This window comes from Dama dama, chromosome 18 (genome assembly GCF_033118175.1).
Source record: "Dama dama isolate Ldn47 chromosome 18, ASM3311817v1, whole genome shotgun sequence".
Taxonomy (NCBI): domain Eukaryota; kingdom Metazoa; phylum Chordata; class Mammalia; order Artiodactyla; family Cervidae; genus Dama; species Dama dama.
In genome coordinates, this window is record NC_083698.1 from 72,025,529 (window position 1) to 72,041,286 (window position 15,758).

Genomic DNA, 15,758 nt, shown 5'->3' on the forward strand with positions numbered 1-15,758 from the left:
TGCCCTTGATCTTTCCCAGCATCAGGGTCTTTTCCAAAGAGTCAGCTCTTCTAGTTCCCCTCATTTTCTGCTTACTTTCTCTTTCAGCTGTCAACCCCCATCTCTGAGGACAGAATTGCAATTTAGCCTGGGGTGGGCACTCCATTCTCAACTGCCCATAGCAGTCACCTCCAGAGTTTGTGCTCATTACCACTGTGGTATATTTTACCTCCTTTGCAAAATTGCCAAAAGCCTTAAGCAAAGTCACCTATGTAACACCAATACACATCTGTGCCTTCACATGTCTGAACTTCTCTCTCACCTCTTCTCTGCTGGCCAATTCCCACTCATTGTGCAACATGCCAGGTCTGCATGAGTGTTAGCCTGTGTAATTTCTACATCTGAGAGGATAGGGTGGAAAATACTGCTCCCATTTTGCAGATGTGTAAAATGAGATTTGGATAGACCAGGTGAAAGATGTGGTTTGGCCCAGGCCACACCAGAATGAATCTTTAATAATGTGAGGTTCAGAGGGGTCACCCACTTTTCTTTCTCTCTGGCACAGCTCACTTTCCTTCCTCATGAATCACTGGAGCCCTAGAGTGTTTAGTTATATTAAGAGACTTTCTCAAGGCAGTAAGGCCATGCCCACCTACCTCTGTTTATGACTCTCAGGGAGAAATGAGATGTGGCATTACTCTAACTGGTTGGGAAACCAGAGCTCTTATCTCTTGAATTTGAGTGATAATACATTATTAAAGAATTTACTGAGAACCTCTGTTGTCTAGAAAAATATTAAAGTACTGTGGAAATCCAAAGTTAGTACTATTTGATATAAAATAAGCAAACAGATGGGCTTCCCTGGTGGTTCAGTGGTAAAGAATCTGCCAGCAATGCAGGAGTAGCAGGAGATGCAAGTTAGATCGATAGGTCTGAAAGATCCCCTGGAGAAGGGAATGGCCACCCACTCCAGTATTCTTGCCTGGAGAATCCCTAGACAGAGGAGCTTGGTGAGCTATAGTCCAAAAGGTCTCAAAGAGTCAGACACTACTGAAGTGAAGCATGCACGCATGCAAATAGCAAGCATGCACGCAAGCAAATAGATATAGATATTTTCATCCTCTTTTTCTAAAAAATTTCACCTATTATTTTCTCTGTAAATTTAGGTGATTGCATGTTGCTAACTCCCAGATGATCTGCTAATATTCTTGTCATTTTCCCCCTTCTAATTTCCTTTTTGTTTTCTACCTTCTGTTATTTTCTATCATGTTACTTGGCTTTTCACTTTACTCTCATATTTTTAGTTTCAGAGAGTTCTTTCTTTGTTCTCTGAGACTGTTGAAAAACACACACTGAATGTTGTGAAGTAATTAGCCTCCAACTAATAAAAAAAAAGAAAAGGAAAACACACACTGAGCTCAGAAAAAAATACTTGATAAACCCAGAAAGGAAGCACACATGACTTGCCTTCTAAGTAAGAGAAATCTTGCTTTCAGAGACCACTGAATGGAGACAGTATTCTCTTTCTGCCCAAACCAGCGTTCTCTATGCACCCTTGTGCCACTGCAGGGGTCCTGATACTGGAACAAAGCTGGCAGGTATCTGTAGGGTATGCTTGGGAAAGGGGAATCCCCCTCAGTTGTAGAGTTGCTTAGCTCTATATGATGACAACCTGAGAACAATGACAACTAGGGCTAGAGAAGTGTGTTCAGTGAAAACATAGTCATGTGGGAACTTTGAGTAAATGCAGATTAAAACCAATAATTCACAGTAATTAACCTAGATATCATTGTAAAGAAAAGAGCTAATACTTTGCTAAAACAGTTAGTGCATAAAAGAAAATATAGGCAGAAGCATAACCAAACGTCAAGAGAATGGCATCTGTACTGTTGAAGCCAGCTAAGGAGGTTTTGGGGTTAACCTCAGAATTGCATCATGTCTGAATCACAGCTTTTAAAAGCTACAGCTACAGGGAATTAACTGCACAAATCATTCTACAATATAAGATTATTGTTTTCAAAGAATTTTTTATTGTCTTTATAAAGTCCTAACTATACTCTATGAATACACCAGAAGCTTGGCAGTTCAGACACCAAGGGCTGACATCTAGGAGAGTCTATGTGGAAACTCAGGATGAAAAGCGGTAATATTTGTATTACATTTTAGAATTTTAATACAATTTTTATATCTGTCATTTCGTGTGAGATCCAAGCTACTTAGGAATTAAGTAGGAATTTTCTCTGCTTATTTTTCAGGGTCCTTATCTTACAGATAAGAAGTCCAGGGCTGGTGGGAGCTGCCAATTTGCCTACAACATTATTGCCAGAACAAGCAGGAAGCCAGCTCTTAAATTCCAGAGTCATCTCTTGTTTGTTTTTTCCCTAGTTTCCGGAGGGCAGGGAGATATGGATGGGTGGCTAACACTCCAGACTAAGAAAACTCAGACATGACCAACACTGGTGCAAGGTGTCAAGGAGGGCTGGATCAACTACTGCCCTCATGAAACTGAAGTTCAAGAGGCAGATGAAGGAAACATTGCTCCCCACTGTCCTCTGGCTCTGTAAAAAGACTCCATCCAGGCACATGGAGCAGGCCATGTAATCCAGGCCAGCTGGACAGCTTCAAACTTGCTCCCGCTGCCACCAACCTCTGATATTGCTCACTGCCCATGGCATTCTTCCCTCTGCTCATCTGGACCTGTGACTCAGCTGTCAGCACACACTGGCCTTTCCTGATCCAGACCTCTGAGGGGGCAGTGTGAACTGACTCACCACAGCCCCATGAGGGACTTGAAGAAAAGTTCCAATTCCAGTGAAAATCAGGATGTTGGGCAGAATCTAAAGCAAATCTTCAACTTTTCAACAGGGTCTCAAGGTTAGGATGTGAACAAAGCCCAGTGAGCTAATAGGTCACTGGCCAGAAATAATGGCTAAAAACTTCTCAAATCTGGACAAAGTACAGAAGGTGCAAATTAATGAAGTTGAATGAATTCTAAATAGGATAAACCCAAAGAAAACCACATCAAAACCCCACAAACTTCTGATAACAAAGAAAATATCCTCAAAGCAGTGAGAGAAACAACATCTTATCTACAGTGGGAAAATAATTTGAATGATAACAAATTTTTCATCAGAAGCTCTGAATGCCGGAAGAAAGTGGTACACCATTTTTCAAATGATTCAGAAATCAAAACATCTCACGTGAAGAAAACCTTTGGACATTTGTGGGTAGCAGCAAAAATTATCCATATGCTTCCATTCATAAGAATGGTTATGACCAACAGTGAGCACTCAGGACATAATACGACCTTACTTGCATCAATTTTTCACTTAAAGATTATAACTGATCAACCAATGGGGCCCTGTCAGATGGGGCAGGGGAAGAGGTCAAGGATGAGGCAGGAGGGCCATTTGGCTCAGGTCTCTCCTTCACGAAGGTCTTTCCATTTAAGCCTTTGAGGTCGTCTTCAAATCTGGTTACACACAAAGTCACAGAGACTCGCCAATAAAATAAAAATAGAGAAGCTCATCATTAAGTTTTAATGGTTATTATAGCCATTACTGAGGCTTCCCAGGTGGCGCTAGAGGTAAAGAACCTGCCTGCCAATGCAGGAGGCAAAAGAGACGCAGGTTGGATCCTTGGGTCGGGAAGAGTCCCTGGAGGAGGGCGTGGCAACCCGTTCCAGTATTCTTGCCTAGAGAATCCCTTGGACAGAGCAGCCTGGCCGGTTACAGTTAGAAGTGTTGCAAAATGTCAAACACGGCTGAAGCAACTTTGCACGGCACAGCACGCATAGACATTAGAAGATCACAAGGCCTGAGATAAATCCTAAAAATAAATTGTCTTATGATTGGAAACAGACATTGCATTTTTGTGAAAAAAAAGTAGGCATTAAAAATATTACTTCTGAAGAGTCATCTCTGTTTTAGCTGTTTCTTCTTTCTCCTCCTCCTCCTCTCTCTCTTCTCTCTTTTTTCCTTTAGATAGGCGTAGTCCAGGATTCTCTGGCCTCTGCCTGGCCCTGGGTAGGCTCTGTCTTCTCCTTATGGATATGAAGCAGAGGGTGATGCAGCTTGTGCAAAAGAAAATCACAGAGAAGTCAGAATATGGCAGACCCCGGGCAGGGCTCCAGGTCTGACTCACTCCAGAGAAGACAATAGGCCTCACGGTTCTGTGTCTTGTCTATTCGTGACCTTGAGCACATTATACAAAGTTTGTCACTAGTCTCGCAGTTTAAGGGAGTTGCAATGAATGCATACCCTTACAGAGGACCTGGAAGCAGACGAAGGAGACGGAGGTGGTCTTAGGACTCACAGAGCCCCTGGTGGTAGCTATCATTCCTGTTCTCATTATTCTGGAAGCACTGGTCCCAAGCAAGTTACGTTCTCACCCTGTTCTTAACATTAAAGTCTAAACGATACTCTGTCCTTTCAGCACCAGAATCCCCAGTGCCCTGCCTGTCCTCACCTACTATAACCGAAACCATAATCGCTTACTGCTCTCCCATTTAATGAAAATTCTGTCGATGTCTGATGCTGTCTGGCCTTCATCCTCACCTCAGAGCTTTCCTCTAACCTTTTACAAAACCTGAAAGATGGTTCTCCCTTGAGGTCACTATTCTCCTAAAGTCCCTCAAAGTAAGCTCTCTTCACCTTTCACCCACCTCCCCACCCCATATCTTCCAGTCAGAAAGTGGCTGGGGTGAGACTTTATCTCCTCATGCTCTTAAAACAAAAATCCTTGCCATGAATGCCTCTCAACTACACTGCCCCACTCCCTGACACAGCTCAGCCCTCAAATCCCTCTCAGTGTGTATCTCACAGAAAGTCACCCCCTGCCCTCTGAATGACTTTGGACCCTGAAAAATTTCTGCCATCATCCTGGGACATGTATGGGTGACACATTCAAGACCTTGGCCTCTCTGAGATTTCCACCTTGAAGAACCTTCTCATCAAATCCTCCTCAAATACTTATTTACAAGACTATCCTGGACTTTGTCACCACTGACAGCTGCTTCACCCCCACTACCATAACGTAAGCTTGCTGCTTGTCAATGACAACCTCACCTTCTTCCAACTGACCTGTGTGTCTACTCTCCTATTTTCAAGATCATGGGATGCTAACTGTCTACTGGGTCCTCTTATTTTTACTCTTTGTAAACCCTCTTTTGTTTTTACTTCTCTCATTTTTTAGTTTATTTTTTACTTTAAATGTAATAAAACTCACTCTTTTTGGTGTCCAGTTTGGTGTGCAGTGAGTTTTGACCAGTGCATAGAAACAATTAACTACTATTTGCCCAGTTGTGCCCAACTCTTTGCAACCCCATGAACTGTAGCCCACCAGGATCCTCTGTCCATGTAATTTTCCAGGCAAGAATACTAGAGTGGATTGCCATTTTCTCCTTCAGGGTATCTTCCTAACTCAGGTATCCAAACCATGACTTTGGCATTGGCAGGCAGATTCTTTACCTCTGCACCACCTGGGAAGCCCCAAAATATGTAAACATCAATACAATCAACATATAGAACAGGCTCATCACCCCTAAACGTTCCCTGAAGCTGCCCTTTATATTAAATGTTTCCTCTAACCTCAACTACAGATCTAATCTGTGTCCCTATGGGTTTGACTTTTCTAGAATGGAAATCTAATCAGAACATCATTGATCTTAATCCGTGATAGAAATTATATCCACGCAATTGTACAAGGGAGACATTTGAGAATCATCCTCAACAATTCCTTCTACAGCTAATCAATTATTGCCTCTTAACATTTCCAGAATTACGGCTTTCAGTGAGCTAGGAGAAGTAAGAAAAAATGTTATAGGCGTTTTACACCTAGGCAGCATGGTTTTGATAATAATGGTCATTATTCTTCAGTTTTATTTCAAACTGAACACAGATTTTATCAATGTTGGTGTTAGGAGAAAGTGTCGAGAAGCTTTGGGACAGAAAAATCCTGAACTTTTTTTAGACCGTGGAAGGAGAATACTAAAGAAATAATCTGATACAATTAAAACATTTCCCTGCTATGTGTAGGGACCTTAAGAATAGGAAATTGGTAAAACTGGTTGAAAGATAATCTACTAATTCTTTAAATCCACTAGGATTTAAAATCAAAACATGTTTTTTCCTGTATCTTACCTGAATATTCAACATTACTTTTAAAATATACTGTTCCATATCTTTCCTCTTGATTTCCTCCTGAGCATTTCAAAATTAGGTTTAGTACAGATGGCTATCTGTAATAATATCTGAAGCATGCTTTTATTTTAAACTTTAAACTTTACAAATGTAACAAACTAGATATTGAGGATAATTGAACCTGTGTTCTGTAATGAGAATTGCTTATTTTCCTATTATGTGTGTGTGTGTGTGTGTGTGTGTATATATATATATATAAATTAATCCAGTTTGCTACTATATATATATATACTATATATATATATATAAATTCCTCATTAGGGGACTGTGATAACCTTCTACAATGTGTAATTATCATACATAAATATTAGAACTGTATGCTTTATTCTGCCACATATTTTGTGGGATATTTTATAGTATGAATCTTACTGTGAGTAAGAAATGCCTTCTGTCTTCTCAGGAACTTCAAATTACTCATGATCTCTCTCTTTAAAAAAAAAATCTATTATAGTCTTTTTATCCCATGATTTCTTACTGCCTGTCCATCAACCTTTCACTTCCAATGGGACGTTCTTACTGCTTGTAAATGAGCTCAAATTTACTAATTATAAAGAAAAACACTTAACCATCCCCTCCAATACCTCCCCATCTCTCTTCTTCATATTTGCACCGTCGTGAGGGCTATTTCTATTCTGACTGCATTGCCTCACCTTCCACACCCTTTCTCTTCTAATCCAGTTCTTCTCAGCTATCAACATTATACCACACTACTGATGTTTCTCAGGGCTTCCCAGATGATGCTAGTGATAAAGAATTTAGCTACCAGTGAAGGAGACATAAGAGACTTGGGTTCAATCCCTGGGCCAGGAAGATCCCCTGGAGGAGGACATGGCAACCCACTTTAGTATTCTTGCCTGGAGAATCCCACAGACAGAGGAGCCTGGTGCGTTACAGTCTATAGGGTTGCAAAGAGTCCAACACTACAGAAGCAAGTTAGCAGGCACTCACTGATGTTCTTAAAGGTAGATGTTCTTAACCCTGGGTTCACAGACCTCAGGAATTCATGGAAATAATTTAATGATCCGTGATTGGTGAAGAAAATTGTATCTTTATTTTCATTAACACCATATTGAAATATAGTCCATCTTTAAGTTGTGAATATAGGCAACAAAACACAAAGGAATTAGCATCATTTATGTTTTTGTCATGAGTCAGAGACATATTTATATTACATTACAGTTGTTGCAGATATCTCAAAGTATCACTTCAGTTCAGTTCAGTTCAGTCGCTCAGTCATGTCTGACTCTTTGAGACCCCATGGACTGCAGCACACCAGGCTTCCCTGTCCATCACCAACTCCCAGAGCTTACTCAAACTCATGTCCATTGAGTCAATGATGGTTATTGATATTTCTCCCGGCAAGCTTGATTCCAGCTTGTTCTTCATCCAGCCCAGCATTTCTCATGATGTACTCTGCATATAAGTTAAATAAGCAGTGAGACAATATATAGTCTTGACATACTCTTTTCCTGATTTGGAACCAGTTGGTTTTCCCATGTCCAGTTCTAACTGTTGCTTCCTGACCTGCATACAGATTTCTCAGGTGGCAGGTCAGGTGGTCTGGTATTCCCATCTCTTTCAAAATTTTCTACAGTTTGTTGTGATCCACTCAGTCAAAGGCTTTGGCATAGTCAATAAAGCAGAAGTAGATGTTTTTCAGGAACTCCCTTGCTTTTTTGATGATCCAACAAATGTTGGCAATTTGATCTCTGGTTCCTCTGCCTTTTCTAAAACCAGCTTGAACATCTGGAATTTCATGGTTCACATGCTGTTGAAGCCTGTCTTGGAGAATTTTGAGCATTACTTTGCTAGCATCTGAGATGAGTGCAGTTGTGCAGTAGTTTGAACTTTCTTTGGGACTGGAGTGAAAACTGACCTTTTCCAGTTCTGTGGCCACTGCTGAGTTTTCCAGATTTGCTGGCCTATTGAGCACGGCACTTTCACAGCATCATCTTTTATGATTTGAAATAGCTCATCTGGAATTCCATAGCCTCCACTAGCTTTGTTCCTAGTGATGCTTTCTAAGGATCACTTGACTTCACATTCCAGGATGTCTGGCTCTAAGTGAGTGATCACACTGTCATGGTTATCTGGGTCATAAAGATCTTTTACATTAATAATATCACTTACATTATTAAAATATCACTTACATTATCAATATTTTTACATAATGGTATTTAAAATGTTAGTAGCGCACATATTGCCATTAAATATCGCAGCAATTAAAATGTCTTGTAGTTGAATACCATTGTTTTTTTGTAGTAGTCTGTACTTTATATTTTCATTTATAAGCATTATTCTGAGAAGAGGTCTATAGTGTTAGCATACTATTGAAATTTGGTAACACAGACATGCACCAATTTTAAGACTCCTGGCTCCCGGTCAACAATGAACTCTGTAATCATAATTTTAAAAAACGTCAAATTGACATTTGCCAGCCCTTATTATCCTTGACCCAAGGGCACACCGCTTCCTTCAAACATCGGCTTCCCTTTCCCTGACCTCTGCTTTCCTGTTTCCCTCTCCCATCCACTTTTCTGGCTGGCATTTTTCTTATCTTTTGAAAGTTCAGGTTATTTCATATGCCAACCAAATGTCAGCATCCTCCTGAGTCAACCTCCTCTTCTGTCCTTCTATCTATCCATCGTGTCTTATCCTACAGTTTCAATTACTCCTGATGAAGAGACAGGTCACAAAGTTATGTTTTAATTCAGAACACTGCCTTAGATGATCCAAAATCATCTTATTCAACATATCAAAAACTGTGTTCAAAATCTTTCTCTGACACACACTCTGCAATACCACTAATAGTGATGTGGAAACCGTCCTGTTCATGACCTGTTCTGTGAAGGGCAGGACCACTCATCCAACCAAGGAAACTTCACACCTTCTGCTCTCACCAGAATATCAAATCTGTTCTCAAATCCTGAAGATTCTGCTCCTGGATCTCTCCTGACTCCGTGTACACCCTTCACTCTAAAGAGCCAGCCTTGGCCTTCCTACAAAGACTGCATTCCCTCTCTCTTCTCTATGTGGCTGCAATTCACCTTTAATACAAATCATCATACAATTCTGTCCCTGGGAAAGCATATGGAGAGCTTTGCCCATCCCTCAGGACAAAGACGGAGAAGGCAATGCACCCCACTCCAGTACTCTTGCCTGGGAAATTCCATGGACAGATGAGCCTGGTGGGCTGCAGTCCATGGGGTCGCTAGGAGTCGGACATGACTAAGCCAATTCACTTTCACTTTTCACTTTCATGTATTGGAGAAGGAAATGGCAACCCACTCCAGTGTTCTTGCCTGGAGAATCCCAGGGATAGGGGAGCCTGGTGGGCTGCCGTCTATGGGGTCGCACAGAGTTAGACACGACTGAAGTGACTTAGCAGCAGCAGCGGCAGCAGGACAAAGAAAATGTGTCTTCAAATGCCCTTCAAGACATCTCAACCCTTGTGTCACACTGGTCAGCCACATGCTGATCCTCTTGGTGTGGATCCCATGCTTTCTCCCATCCCCATGTCATTGTAGATTCTTTCCTTCTCAAATACCATTCTCTTCAATCCACTCCCCATTGTACCTTCAGCCAATTGATTCCATTAGATTTTCATCTAAACAGCTTTGATTTTTGAAATTAGGGAAGATTTCCCTGGTATTTCTGGGTCAAGGATTTCTACTCCTTCTTTATATCCACATAGCATATTGCGCACTTACAGAAAATTACAATTTTGTGTTACTAGGACAGCTATTGTATATTTAGATGTATTATATAATTATTTGTTTAAGCCTCCTTGCCTCCAACAGAGAGGGAGGCCAGTAATCTGCATAGAAATTGAAGGACTCAATCCATCCCTTTGAGCTGGATCCAGGAGGATTCACTATGTCATCATTTCAATAAATATCTAGTTAGTCTCGAGGTGCAAACACCTAATCTTGATTTAAAATTTAAAATAAAAAAACTGGTTGCTAAGGAACAGAAACTTTTCAGGTTTTCTCTTTCAGCCCCTAGGCTCTGGCAATAATTTCTACAACCATCATTCCTTTTTTGGAAAATCCACCTTTAGACTTGAGTTTTGAGGCTTCATGAGCGTGATGAAAAGTTCCATCGCAAACTGTGCCCTGGAGGAGATGATGTGTTTGTGATTTACCTTAGGGAAATGGTTCAGGCAGCCAATTTGACTGTTTAATGTGTGATGCATGCATAGCTTGCTCATGAGCTCAGAGCTCTGAGAAAGAATAAGCAGAGGGGAAGGTTATCTTAAAAGGTGTTATCAGGGTTTTAGAGAGAAGGAAACAATAGTTATGTCAAGTAAAGCTGTGATGTGAAAATTACTGCAATTATCAGGGATAAATAAATTTGAATTGGCACATCCTCAAGGATAGCTCATGCTTGGCCCCCATCTTTTCTCTTTCTTTCCACCTCTGTGTGCCTTTTCAGGAGCTCTGGAAGCAGAGCATGGGTATGATCCAAGGCCGGATTTTTCATTGCTGTTATTGATTTTTTGGAGAGTTGAAGGCATCATATGCATTATTAGACATATGCTTACAACTCTGAATCAATTCAGAGAGGATACTTTTTTAATTTATTATTTTATTGAAAGATAATTGCTTTACAGAATTTTGTTTTTTTTCTGTCAAACCTCAGCATGAATCAGCCATAGGTATACATAGATCCCCTCCCTTTTGAACCTCCCTCCCATCTCCTGCCCCCATCCCACCCCTCTAGATTGATACAGAGCCCCTGTTTGAGTTTCCTGAGCCAGACAGCAAATTCCTATTGGCTATCTATTTTACTTATGGTAATGTAAGTTATGCCAAAGGCTTTGACTGTGTGGATCACCACAAACTGTGGAAAATTCTTAAAGAGATGGGAATACCAGACCACCTGACCTGCCTCCTGAGAAATCTGTATACAGGTCAAGAAGTGACAGTTAGAATTGGACATGGAACAACACACTGGTTCCAAATTGGGAAAGGAGTATGTCAAGGCTGTATATTGTCACCCTGCTTATTTAACTTATATGCAGAGTACATCATGAGAAATGCTGGGCTGGAAGAAGCACAAGCTGGAAGAAGCACAAGCTGGAATGAAGCACAAGCTGGAAATACACAAGCTTTCCAGGAGAAATATCAATAACTTCAGATATGCAGATGACACCACCCTTATGGCAGAAAGCGAAGAACTAAAGAGCCTCTTGATGAAAGTGAAAGAGGAGAGTGAAAAAGTTGGCTTAAAACTCAGCATTCAGAAAACTAAGATCGTGGCATCTGTTCCTATCAATCACTTCATGGCAAATAGATGGAAACAGTGGAAACAGTGAGAGACTTTATTCTGGGGGGCTCCAAAATCACTGCAATGGTGACTGGAGCCATGAAATTAAAAGACACTTGCTCCATGGAAGAAAAATTATGACCAACCTAGACAGCATATTAAAAAGCAGATAACCTTTGCTGGCAAAGGTTCATATAGTCGGAACCATGGTTTTTCCAGTAGTCATGTGCAGGTGTGAGTGTTGGACCCTAAAGAAGGCTGAGCACTGAAGAATTGATGATTTCCAATTGCAGTGCTGGAGAAGACTTTTGAGAGTCTCTTGAACTGTAAGGAGATCAAACCAGTCAACCCTAAAGGATATCATCCCTGAATATTCATTGTATATTGAATGAATGATGCTGAAGCTAAAACTCCAATACTTAGGCCATCTGATATGAAGAACTGACTCATTGGTAAAGACCCTGATGCTGGGGAAGATTGAAGGTGAGAGGAGAAGGGAAGACAGAGAATGAGATGGTTGGATGGCATCACTGACTCGACGGACATTAGTTTGAGGAAGCTCTGGGAATTGGTGATGGACAGGGAAGCCTGGTGTGCTGCAGTCCATGGGGTCTCAAAGAGTCAGACACGACTGAGTGACTGAACTGAACTGAACATAAGTTTCCATGTTACCCTTTTGGAAAGAGTCTTGTGTTTCTGTTTGAGTATTTTCATAATACTGCTGAAATCTAATGAAACTATTATTTTCTGTTTTTTGTTTTTTTTTTTTAATTCTGATCACTGTGTTGTTTTTGTTGTTCAGTTGCTAAGTCATGTGTGTTCAACTCTGTTATCCCATGGACTGTAGCATAACAGGCTCCTCTGTCCTCCACTACCTCCCAAAGTTTGCTCAGATTTATGTCCATTTAGTTAGTGATGCTATCAAACCATTTTATCTTCTGCCACCCTCTTCGCCTCCTGCCCTCAATATTTCCCAGCATCAGGGTCTTTAGCAAAGAGGTGGCTCTTCACAGGTGGCCATTGGAGTATTGGAGCTTCAGCTTCAGCATCATTCATTCAATATACAATGAATATTCAGGGATGATATCCTTTAGGATTGACTGGTTTGATCTCCTTACAGTTCAAGAGACTCTCAAAAGTCTTCTCCAGCACTGCAATTGGAAATCATCAATTCTTCAGTGCTCAGCCTTCTTTAGGGTCCAACTCTCACACCTGTACATGACTACTGGAAAAACCATAGTTTTGACTATATGAACCTTTGCCAGCAAAGAGATGTCTGCTTTTAAATACACTGTCTAGGTTTGTCAGAGTTTTTTTCCAAGGAGCAAGCATCTTTTAATTTCATGGCTGCAGTCACCATTCACAGTGATTTTAGAACCCAAGAAAAGAAAATCTCTCATTGCTTCCACTTTTTCCCCTTCTATTTGCTGTGACTTAATGGGATTGGATGCCATGATCTTAGTTTTTGAATACTGAGTTTTAAGCCAGCTTTTTCACTCTCCTCTTTCACCTTCATCAATAGGCTCTTTAGTTCTTCTTCATTTTCTGCCAAAGAATGTCATCATCTGCATATCTAAGGTTGTTGATATTTCTCCTGGCCTTCTTGATTCCAGCTTGTTATTCATCCAGCCAGGCATTTCTCATGATGTACTCTGCAAATAAATAAGCAAGGTGACAAGATATAGCCTTCTTGTACTCCTTTCCCAATTTTGAAGCAGTCTGTTTTTCCACGTCTGATTTTAACTGTTGCTTCTTAATCCACATACAAGTTTCTCAGGAGACAGGTAAGGTGATCACATTTTGTCAGAACTCTTCACAATGACCCATCCATTATGGGTGGCTCTGCCCAGCATGGTTCAGTTCATAGCTTCATTGAGTTACACAAGTGCCTTTGCCACAACAAGGCTGTGACCCAGGAAGGGATCTGATCACTATACCCTACTCTTAAAAAATCTAACAATAATATTTGAGTATATTAGGTATACAATTTTATGATCATATAATCTGTAAATAATGATATTTATCTGTTTCTTTCTAGAATTTGTTTCTTTTTCAACCTTTTTCATTTGCTAGCACTTCCAGAATAAAATTAAATATCCATAAGGATGCACATAACATTTTCTGATTGCAATAAATGAGATTTAATTACGTCTCAGCAAAGTAAACTGTCTGTTGCTGTGTGGTAGATATTCATGATCATGTTCTAGGTTTAATAATTTTTTAATCACAACTAGATATCTGGTTATTTCAAGTTCATTTTTATTAGCAAAATTAATTATTACAAATGGTTTATCAATATAAAAATTTAAGGTGATCATTTCTAAGTGAAACCCTATGTGATGATGACAATCAATATTTTAACATACTATTTAATTCTGTTTGCTGGTATGTTAATTTATTATTTTCATATCTGTGTTCATAGATACATTTGTCTGAATTTTTGTCTATTGGAGTCATGTGAGGTTTTATGTTATTTTTTATCTTATGTGCTTTAGGGAAAATGAAATAAATTTTCTTACACAGCTGTGGTTAAAGACAGGACTGTATCTAAAATGCTTAGTCTAGTCCCTGGTACATACTATCAATATTAGTTTTTAAAACAAAATATTTCTTGATCGGGGTTTATTCTAAAAGTAACAGATGTCATTAAAGAAATATTTGTAAGTAGAATTTTTCACACTTATTAGCACCAACAATATTAACATGTGGGCTTATCCCACCTGGAACTTGAATATACAACATTTATTTAATCCTTGGCTTAAAAAGTTTATCTTCTAAGGGAGATTTCTAGTGTGAATAATTGCTTTAGTTGTAATTTTTTCAAGAGAAGCAGCACAGTCTTGGTGATGCCTTGGCAACAGACAGCCCTAACCCACATTTATTTCTGTTTCTGTGTATCACCACTCTAGGGGGGTTAGGGATCCAGCTCTGTGCCACCCTCACCTTCAAGATCCATCTGAAGGGGCAGCTGTAACTGGACCAGCTCACAATCCTGTAGGGGAGACAGGCTTTTAAATCAGGCAACTGCCCCCAGAAGTGTAGCATTCTATCTGCAGCCTGGAGATATCAAGAGTCAGGGAGTCCAGCGGGCCAGGTGGCCAGGTGGAGACCAGAGGAAAAAAGCCAGTGAAGTCCCTTGTCTCCTGGGAGAGAGTTTCTGTTCTGTCTTGTCTGTTCTGATCTGTCTCATGGGGCCTAGGCCTGGCCAAGGCCTCCTAGCCAAGAGTATCTGGTGGGATGCACAGGAAGAGGCTGAGAGCAGGGTCTCCTCTACCCTCAGCAGTAGACTGGCCTTTCTGCACTTCACATCTTCCAGCAGTGTTCCCCTCCTGCAGACAGTACCCAGCTATTCCCCTTTCCTATACCCAGCCCTGTATGCAACCCTTTCCTACGCTTTGGGCTCTAGTCACGTCATCTCCTGCATCACCTCTCTAGGTTGTCTTTCTTCATCTGTGTGGCATTGAAGCTTTACTCGCTTCTCCCTCCTCCTAGCTCAGCCCCTCCCTGACCTCCCTGCTGCTGTGGGTTCTCTGTTTTCCAGACCCAGGAGCCTTGCCCCATCTGCCATTGCTCAGCCCTAACTCAGGTACACACTCTGTTCCAGCCTTGGTGCCAATGCTGCAGGTTTAACTGAAACAACCAAGGCAGGAATGGAAGGGGAGGGAGGCTGCCCAGCTCTTTCTCACAAGAGCTTTGCTAGTCAAGCCCAGGATGTGCACCAAAGTCACAACTGGAAGAAAGAGACACAAATCATGAAACTTTTAGTCCTATTAACCCCATGTTCTCCCAGAATATAGGGGCATAATTTCCCTATTTGGAAAATGGATTTTCTTTTCCTGAAATGTAATCTTTTTTTCTCCCTTAACATGAAACATTTACTGGAGTTCCTTCTCAAAACTGCATGGCTGTTGGCAAGCTATCCACTCTGGAGTCCGATTTCCCCAAAGGTGTCACATCTGAATTCTGAATCCATGAATATAGAAATTTATCTGGCCGGAGACTCTGCAGATGTGATCAAGGTAAAGATTCTGAGATGAGGAGATGATCCTATAATAGCCAGGTAGGCACTAAATGCAATCTCAAAGGGCCTTTATTAATACTGAAAGAGAGAGGGCAGAGTGACTGGATATAAGAAGGACCCAGCCCACTGTTGCTGGTTTTGATGACGGAGGAAGGGGCCATGGGCCAAGGAATGTGGGTGGCCTCAAGAAGCTGAAAAAAGCATGAAAATGGATGCTCCTCTTGAAGGAACCAGCCCTGCCAACAACTTGATTCAGAGTCAGCACTGATCTCACAGAACTATAAGATGAT